Below are 10,392 nucleotides of genomic sequence, written 5' to 3'. Positions count from 1 at the left end.
TTGCGGCGCTCATCTCGCTTTACTGGCCGAGGGAGCCGGTGTACAGCTTCCGGGTCATGTGGCCAGCATGACTAAGTCGCTTCTGGCAAACCAGAGCAGCGCACAGAAACGCCGTTTACTTCCCGCCGGAGCAGTACCTATTTATCTACTTGCACTTTGACATGCTTTTGAACTGCTAGGTTGGCAGCAGCAGGGGCCAAGCAATGGGAGCTCACCCCGTCACAGGGATTTGAACCGCCGACCTTCTGATTGGCAAGTCCTAGGCTCTGTGGTTTAACCCACAGCGCTACCCGCGTGATTATTGTAGCCCAAACCACTGCTGCCTGTTCTCCCCCCTGAGAACTGAGCATTTGTCCACATAAAAACAAATCCCGGACCACATGAATATTTTAAAGTAAGTTTCTAGTTATTTGGGTGGCTTGAAAGTGAGAGAGCGATAGCTGGTGAAATCTCAAAAGCTAGAAAGTCTTCAGCACAGAGTACAGGCAACCCCACTTAAGTCTATGTGGTGCTTCTTTTTCCTGAGTACTCGCATGGAGGTTGTTGACACAGACATTTCGCACCTGCTTATACTGGTAGCTCCTTGCAGATGGGAACACAGCCATAGATCCCATGAAGAGCAATGAAGAAAAAGCCACTGTGAGGAATTTTGAAGGCTCTCAGAGGAGGAGGCAGTTAATTTAGCCTTGGCTCCTCCAGATGTCCTACTTATTATGGATACATGTTGATTTTTGCTCATGATAGTATCAGGTTGGTTATATGTGATCCTGCCAGTGGTGGATTTCAAATTTCAGCGGTGCCCTGTGTGTTGCCAAAATTTGCCCCTTCCCTGCTTCTCATCTTCTGTTCTAAGTCATTGTTGTGGTGCCCCCTGCAGCGCCCTCTTGGCTCAGTGCCCAGTTTGGGCAAACCAGTCCTGCTCCCCTAAATCCACCTCTGATTCTGCTTTCAACACTGCTTGTGCCTGTAAAAATTTCAAGGTAGACATTCTGCTTCCTTTCCAATCAGTACATATCCCGTAGCTTTCTGCTGAAATCCTATAACTTTTCACACCACAAATGTTGTGGAGGTTTTAAAATCTTGTGGGCTTCCCCCTGCCCGACTTACAGTGCAAGAGTGCTTCTCTGGATGGCAGTTGTTATGTGTTCAGTGGTCTGTGTTTGCCTGAGCTTGAGTCTGGACTAGGGATTCTGAACCCCTGTGTTCCGATTCGATGCATGATATCCAATCACAGAACCTTTCAGGATTTGGGCCTCTGCCATTGGCCCTTAAACTCTGAGTCATGACTCGCAGCTTGTGAGTTTAGACAGCCAATCACGTTGGGAGTGGGAGTGGCCCAGGCCTTCAGAAATGCATATAGGCAGTTGCTTTGCCCCTGTTGTCCAGTTCTGTTAGTTCAATAAATGTTCTTTCTGATATCACTGTGTCTTGCCTCATGGGAACCTACCTACACTTCAGCAGTAATGAGGAAACATTGGGAAAGCACTGCAGAATGTTTAATAAAGCTTAATGATGTGTGGACAGTCTGGTATAAATCTACCACTGATGTACTGGCATCCAGCACTGAGGTCCAGCGCTGAGGGCCTTCTGGCGGTTCCCTCACTGCGAGAAGTGAAGTTACAGGGAACCAGGCAGAGGGCCTTCTTGTTAGTAGCGCCCGCCCCGTGGAACATCCTTCCATCAGATGTCAAGGAAATAAACAACTATCTGACTTTTAGAAGACATCTGAAGACAGCCCTGTTTAGGGAAGCTTTTCAGATTTGATGAATTATTGTATTTTAATATTTTGCTGGAAGCCACCCAGAGTGGCTGGGGAAACCCAGCCAGATGGGTAGGGTATAAATAATAAATTATTATTATTATTATATTATTATTATTATTATTGCATCAACGACATGTGGCAGAATATACCTGCAAAACAAAGAAACGTAAAACACCACTTGGGATGGGCCCTGGTAGTTCAAGGTACTTTCAGAATGTACTTTCTAGTTGCTCAAAACTGAAAGAAATGTAACGGAGTGACAGCTAAGGAGTAAAGCTGCAATCCTAACCCCACTGACCTGGGAGTTAGCCAGACATGGATCTAGGGCAGCGTGACCATTTCCCCCGCATTAGGTGCCAAGCAGAGGGGTGCACCGTAGGGCATCACAACTATGAACGGAAGGCAAGAAGCGACTGTGTGTGTGTGAATTTTGGCGTTGCACAGGGCGCCACTGAAATTTGAAAGACCAAAGTCTCTAAGTAAGCACCATTGAATTCAACAGAACTTACTTCTGGATAGGAAAGTTTAGGATTGAGTTATTACTTAAGAATGTACTGAATCTTAAAACAACAACAACAACAACAGCCATAGCTTAAGAAATAAAGTGAAAACAATGAAATGAACGGAAGTTTTGAAGAATAATCATAGAATCATAGAACTGTCGAGTTGAAAGGGACAACAAGGGTCATCTAGTCAAACCCCGTGCAATGAAGGAATCTCAGCTAAAGCTTAGTGGATTCCTATAGAAACCAGCATTTGGGTGAGCTAGCCAAAATAGTCTGTTTGTTGTTGTTGCTGCATCACTTCTTCTACTTTTGTACATCGAGTTGTGGATTATCTCACTCTTTCAAAAAGGCACCTATTGAGATTTTTGCAACATGGATATTTATTTCAATGTAAATCAAATCCATGCCATTTAAACACACCTCAGAGTTTTGTTAATTGGTTGACAGCCTTACATTTCATCTGAGTTTGTTTTAGTACAAGTTCTCATGTGGAAGAAATACTCTCCGTGCTCTGCATTATTATTTTTTTACTGTCTTTTAGCTCACTGCCTTTTCTCTTTTCTCGTAATGAAAAGTGCCCAGAAATTCTGTGCTGCAAAGCATTATCTGTTGTTGCGAGTTCTCAGCCGACGTTCTCAGCTGATGTTCTTCTTTCTTCTCTCCTTTATGTATCACCAGGGGTTTGATCCAATAAAAGTATCATACCTCATACATCATGCCTCTGAAGACAGAGTAAGAATACACCTCGCCGGCTTCTCCTGGTACCAAATAGCTCTTTTATCAGCTCCACAAAGTTTTCTTGCCCACTTCTGAACTCTTCTGGGGCAGGATCACGCTGAAGTTTTCGCTTAGTGACAGAAACCGAATGCTTCCTGCTTTAATGTTTATTCAGTTAAACATTTTACATTCCTGGAGAGATACCAGGCTGTCATTAATGGATTGTTGGCTTTCTGCCAGTAGCTAATAGTTTTGGGGGTTTAAGGTGGTGGTTGGTGGGTTGGGTTCTTTGTGTTTTTTTCCTCTTTACTTTGCAGCGCAGCTGCTGGATTTGCATAAGGAGTTGAACTTTTTCTTCTTCCTCTTCAGAATTGCTGAGATCTACCGGTGCAGTGGCCCAGTGTTTAAATATAGACGGCAGATCATTAAAGTAGCACCTAAAAGGACTTTAAAATATGTTCCCTATAGGGTGGGGGTGGGGTGGGGTGAGTAAGCATCCTTTTGTCCTGACACTAATGGGTCATCTTCACTGACTTCGCTGTCTTTTAAAGGAAACAAGAACAGGCAAGAGCCAAAATTATCCAGAAGGCCAATTCAGATGAAGCTCTAAATACACATTGAGCCTATTTGCAGTAGGGGAGAGAGACTGTCTCCTTCAGATGTCAAGGAGATAGAACTACAGTGGTACCTCGGGTTACAGACACTTCAGGTTACAGATGCTTCAGGTTACAGACTCTGCTAACCCAGAAATAGTACCTAGGGTTAAGAACTTTGCTTCAGGATGAGAACAGAAATCATGCTCTGGCGGCGTGGCAGCAGCAGGAGGCCCCATTAGCTAAAGTGGTACCTCAGGTTAAGAACAGTTTCAGGTTAAGAACAGACCTCAAGAACGAATTAAGTTCTTAACCCGAGGTACCACTGTACATAACTTTTAGAATGCATCTGAAGGCAGCTCTGTATCGGAAAGTTTTTAATGTTTGATGTTTTACTGTGTTTTATATATGCTGAAGGCCACCCAGCGTGGCTGGGGAAACCCAGCCAGATGGGCAGGGTATAAAGAATAAACAACAACAACTACTACTACTACTATTTTCTTCTTCTTCTTCTTCTTCTTCTTCTTCTTCTTCTTCTTCTTCTTCTTCTTCTTCTTCTTCTTCTTCTGGATGCTACTTTCTCCTAAAGGTGTGGTTTTCTGCAAAGAGAAAACTGCCTGTTTTTGCTCTACAATAAAAGCAATAAGTTTTTTCACAGCTTTCAGTTCCGGCATCTCTCAGGTGGGCGGCATTGCCAAGATAAAAGAACCGTCTTAGGGACTCCACTCCAGATTTGTGTAGGGCTTACTCCTTAGCCTTTTCTTCTCCTGAAGATATCCCAAAAAGCAGCAGAGGTTTAGGATCAGAATTTTCCTTTTCTTAGATGGGCTACCTTCCCAGGTTGACAAGCCTCACCTGCCCCTCACTTCGCTCCACACCATGTGCAAAAACCATTGGATCAGACATACCTATTGTAGGTTGCTAAAACCTAAAAGGTGGCAACTTTAGCATAATTTTAACAAAGTACCCAAGATTATATTTAGGAAGGGCTGCAAAAATAAGAACCATCCTATTAAATGGGATGTGGGACTTGGTTTCTCCTCTCCACAAGTAATTCATGATAGTCTTTACAACTCATACAGCTTCTGAGTTTAATCTCATTTTTATAAGGCCATTAAAGCTGTTCGATTCTACATTTCAGTCCCAGTTTTGCTCTGTTAGACAGGAAGCAAAGTTAATGGCCTAATTATTTCTAAAATGGTTAATTCCCCTCCTTTCAGCCATGGAAGGCATGTATATATATTTATCTTCCCCTATGCATTTCAATGGTCTGATGTCACAAAAGAAAAACTCATGCTTTGGTGCTACAGGTCAAGTTTACTTAACACAGCCATGTTTCTAAAACAGGATGATGCCATCTCAGTTAGATTTCCCAGAATAACAGAATGCTTTGGAGGGAGAATTGTTTGCAAAAGCATTCCGAGCAACCCTCCCAAACCAAGTCTTCTATAAAATATGCCGGCGATAAAATAGTATGTGCTAGAAAAGCAAAGCAGTGGGACTCGGTTAGAAATAAGGGAAACTGTAATATCCTTTTATCTGTTGCGTAGTGGCAGATTCTTACAGAAACCTGCAGTAAGAGCCCGAATCTGCTTTTGAAATATCAGCCACTCACGCATGTCTTGGCATACCCTCCTCTAATAATTGGCACAATGGAAAGAGCAAGAGCTCTCAAGTGTTTGCATTGCCAGTGAGGGCACTTGAGATTCCCTCCTTTCAGTTCCGGCCACTCTCCCCTTGTTGACTTTTCCCATTTGTTACCCATCAAATGCCTGGCCCTCCCTAAGAAATTAGACAGCGCCTTTGAATGGATTGCCCTTCAAAAAGAAGGTTAGAATTTTAAGGCAGGGATCGCTCCTGCCCAAGGCCCTCTGAAATCATTAGGAGTAGCATGAAAACACAACCTTAGGCACATCCACATCGTACGATGGAAGCACACCCAGCACACATTTAAAGCACAATATTCCCCCCCCCCCGAATCATGGGGTTTGCTAAGGGTGCTGGGAATCATAGCTGTGAGGGGGAAACTATAGCTCCCAGAATGTCTTGGGGGATGTTATGTGTTACATCCTAAAAGATCTACATTGGTTCCCAATACGTTTCCAAGCACAACTCAAAGTGTTGGTGCTGACTTTTAAAGCTCTAAATGGCCTTGGCCCTGTATACCTGAAGGAACATCTCCACTCCCATTATTCAGCCTGGACACTGAAGTCCAGCTCTGAGGGCCTCCTTGCGGTTCCCTCACAGTGAGAAGTTACAGGGAACCAGGCAGAGGGCCTTCTCAGTAGTGGCGCCTGCCCTGTAGAACGCCCTCCCAATCAGATGCCAAAGAAAGAAACAATTACACTGGTACCTCGGGTTACATACGCTTCAGGTTACATACGCTTCAGGTTACAGACTCTGCTAATCCAGAAATAGTACCTCGGGTTAAGAACTTTGCTTCAGGATGAGAACAGAAATCACGCGGCGGCAGCAGGAGGCCCCATTAGCTAAAGTGGTGCTTCAGGTTAAGAACAGTTTCAGGTTAAGAACGGACCTCCGGAACGAATTAAGTACGTAACCAGAGGTACCACTGTACATAACTTTCCAAAGACATCAGAAGGCAGCCCTGTATTAGGAAGTTTTTAATGTTTGATATCTCACTGTAGTTTTATATTCTGTTGAAAGCTGCCCAGAGTGGTTGGGGTGACCCCAGCCCCCAGAACAGGCTGCTATCCGCAAGCCGTGGGAGAGCTGCACGAAGTCGCACAGCTCTCCCACGGCTTGCGGACAGCTTCCTGAAGCCTGGAGAGCGAGAGGGGTCAGTGCGCACCGACCCCCCTTGCTCTCCAGGCTTCAGCGAAAGCCTGCATTCGCCCCATAGGACGCACACACATTTCCCCTTCATTTTTGGAGGGGGAAAAGTGCGTCCTATAGGGCGAAAAATACGGTATATTATAAGTATCCTGAGCAGGAAGGGTAGGATAAACTGCAACGTTTTGCTTAATGTTTCACTTGTCTGCACCAATGTGCTTTTTTAAATGAAAAACTGCCTTAAAAAACTATTTAAACTTTTGCAGAGAGAAAAGACCAAGAACAAATGTATTTAAGGAATGCTGCATTCTCTTTATTGTATTTTAACAACGAAAATCCTTACGATGTTAGGAAGTATTTCAAATGCACTGATTGGTTTTCTGACATATTTATGACATCTGACTATTTAATAGACAGAGCTAATTAAAAATATTTTAGAAACCCAAACTTGTTGTGGAGGCCTCATCTAGGGTAATTCACCTTTAGGTTTGTGCTGGGGCAGGTAGACTCCGCACTGTGCCCCTCTGATCCCCGTCTGCTCATTTAACACCTGGCGTTTTGTTCTCCTCTTCCAAATGATTTCCGAACTACTCTGTCACTCCTGCTGCTCCTGTCAAAGACAAGCCAATCTGGGACTTCATTAAATGAGCAAAATGTGTTCCATATTATGGCAAAGGTACAAATAAAACGGGAATTTTGCACATGATGGTGCATATTTCTAATTTCCCAAAGGCTGTAAATTAATGACCAGTAAATGAAGAGAAAAGAAATGCAGGGAACAATTTCTTCTGCACAGCGTGTTGTCAGTTCATGGAATTTGCTACCAGAAGAGGCTGGTGTGTCAAACACCATGGCTGGGTTTGAAAAATTACTGGGCAATTTTATGACAATTAATCACCTTTGCAGTTGTGCAACTGAGGTGGAGACTCTCAAATCTTCTGCTTTTTCTATCTATTTATTTTTAAACACCAAACTACATAGCTGAAGCTTGACATCATTTCCACCCCCATTTCCATATATGTACATCCCCATTCACACGACTTACATATCCTACTCATATGCCAGTCTCATTCACGCAACATCCTTTAGAGGAAGTCTGAGCGACTGGAATGTTTGTGAAGATTCCTTACCATCTCAGGTGGCCTTTCAGTCAAGCGAAGTCAGCCAAAGTTTCAGAAACAACATCTATTTTATGAACAGTTTCTTTTATCTGTTAAGTTTAAGGTTGGTTTGTTTTTAAGGGGGAGCACAAGGGAAGCTACGATTTCCCTACGAAGCTGCACATTCTGCCCTTTAATTTGTTCCATCATCCAATAGTTTGCAGCTTTACACACCATCCCTATAAAATAATCTTTGCAAATACATATAGTGTCAGGTGTACGTGCAGCAGCCAGGCCCTGTGACCAACAGGACTTTGCAGGACTGAGGCCTTCCTAAGTTTGTTCTGAAGCGGCAAGGTGAGGCCAATTGGTAACTCACAGGTGAGGCTGATTGGTAACTCACAGCACCTGGTGGCAAGAGCTGGGAAGGGATATAAGGTCAACATTTCTGTTCAGCTCTTTGCCACAGCAACATACTCCCTACCTTCTGCTTCCTGCTTCCTGATCCTTGAACCTCGGCTTCTTGACTCCCTGCTTCTTGGTCCTCGGACCCTTGACTTCTTGACTCCTTGCTTCCTGACCCTCGGACCCTTGGCTTTTTGACTCCCTGCTTCTTGATCCTCGGACCCTTGACGACTTGACTCCTTGCTTCTTGATCCTCGGACCCCTAACTTTGTGCCTCCTTGCTTCCTGACCCTTGGACCCTTGGCTTCTTGACTCCTGGCTTCTGGACCCGCGTTCCTGCTCCCACCCCGCCATCTTGCCCCCGGTCCTGACGTCCCCTGCCAGGACTTCGATCGCTCGTGAACATATAGTGACATATAGTGAGGGGGAACTATTTTTGATATCATAGCTTTCAAAGGCAATGACTTGGATCCAGCAATTCAGTTGCTCCTCTGCAGAGGTAGGGTCATCCCTTATGCAGTCCTACGAACTAGATTTAGAGGGTCACAGGATCCCCTAGAGTGGTTTGTGGGGAGAAGTGTGGAAGGCTTCAGTTGGAGCATGGAAAAAATGATGGTGGGGCCCTCCTTCCCAGTATGAATGGAAGTGTCGTCTGCTTACACAATGGGTTCTTTGGCCAAGCAACCAAGTTGATCTCCCAACTCAGCCCTGGCCATTTTTAAACTAAGAATTTTTTATAACAATTTTTTTTCCTTGGCCAGACATGTTAACAGTAAGATAATCTATGTATTGGGGTCTCTGGGGAGCCATTGATCACATCTCATTAATCAGTCATCATGAAGGACTCTGGCTAACCCCTTTGGGGCAGTCCTTCACATGAATTGTCAGTATTACAGTCTCTCTGGGTTTGCTTGTAAAGAGAGGTTGTCCACATCGTGTCTCTCCCCCTGGATTTGCCAGAAGCTGCGTCTGACCTCAGAGGACTTTGAAATGTGATTCATTTTGCCTTCTAGAATGTCCATTCCTCTGGGCAGTGATTAAAATGCCTTTGATGTGGGTCACTGTGTAAGGGTGAGGGCTAAGTGATGTCATCAGTTTCCCCTCCGCTCTCCTCTGATGGACTAGTTCAGCTCTGCCAATGTCAACACAAAACTGTGCTGTGTGCTGTGTTTGGGGTTGGTGTGTTGCTTCGCTTTAACTTTGCTGGAACAACTGGGATCGTGAAGTGCTAAACGCTTAGGCCGAGGTGCCAATTTGGTCATTAGGTAGGCACTAAAGAGGAGCTATGTAATATGTTATCGCGAAGAAGGAACTTTCTGTGGTCTTCAGCTTTAGACAGCTAAACAGAGGCCAGCCTTTGTCCACCTGGTGCGCTCCAGATGTCTTGGACTATAACTCCCATGTGGAGGGTGCCAGGATGAAAAAGGCTGATTGAGATGCTTTTCTGTTGACTTGCAAGCATATTGGATTGGGTCCAGGGCATCCCTTGCATGAACATCAGGACTAATGCAATGTTCACGGAAGGAACTAGGACTCAGGGGAGGCACCTGCTGTAGGAAGGAGGGGGCATGGCAAGCCCCCCCCCACCCAAACTCCTGCATCACCTCCTGCACCACCTGTTTTGGCAGAACTCACAGCCCTCCAATTCAATTTCCAGGAGGTGAATGGGGCTGCAGGAAGAAGAAGAAGATGGCAAATCTTGTCTCCCTCTCTGTCTCCCACCAGTGGGAGTATTCCATCAGTAAAGTTCTGCTCTTGAGAACTTAGGGTCCAAATCACTATAATGAGTGGGAAACCTGCTTAAAATTATAGGCATGTGACATGCAGCTGCACCCACAGCTTATCATGGGAACTCTGAATCCAAGCTATTTTAGATTATTTTTACTTTTTATATGGGGGAAGAACAGAGGCAGTGAATATAGATGGTATTGGGGGTTTTTAGGCTTCCTGGCACTTGACTGTGCATGTGAAATAAAGTATAGTATTATCACATCAGGCTGTGGCTGGGGAGGGGAGAACACAACCACTCCATTGGCAATGGCTGAATCACCAGCAATCTTGGGTGTCGCCTCTTCTTATAGGTTCCATTAGAACAACCTGTAACCAAGCTTGTTTATATCCTTATCCCTCCCAATCCATTTTCCTCTTGTGCTGTGTCTTTTTAGATTGTATGCCCGAGAGCAGGGTCTTTTTTCTAAAGTGGTTTGTAGGCTGCCCTGGAGCCTTTTGTTGGCCAAAGAGTAAGAGAAAGAAAACGACAGTCTTTTAAATAACTAACTAAATAAATGTGTCAGCTGGGGAAATGCCTGGATCAAATGAGAAATAAATTCACTGAGTGGCCTTAGGCAAGTTTCAGATCCTATTTGCAACATGGGAATAATAATGGTGGTCAGCTTTGCAAGTTGGTTGTAAGCAGGGCCGTCTTACCCATAGATGCTAGGGGTGCGGGGCACCCGGGTGCCAGGCTCTCAGGGGTGCCAGGCCGAGAGTCCAGGGCCCGAGAATTGAGTCTGGGG

The sequence above is a fragment of the Podarcis bocagei genome (assembly GCF_964188305.1).
Source record: "Podarcis bocagei genome assembly, chromosome: 8".
NCBI lineage: Eukaryota > Metazoa > Chordata > Lepidosauria > Squamata > Lacertidae > Podarcis > Podarcis bocagei.
This window is presented reverse-complemented; position numbering follows the sequence as displayed.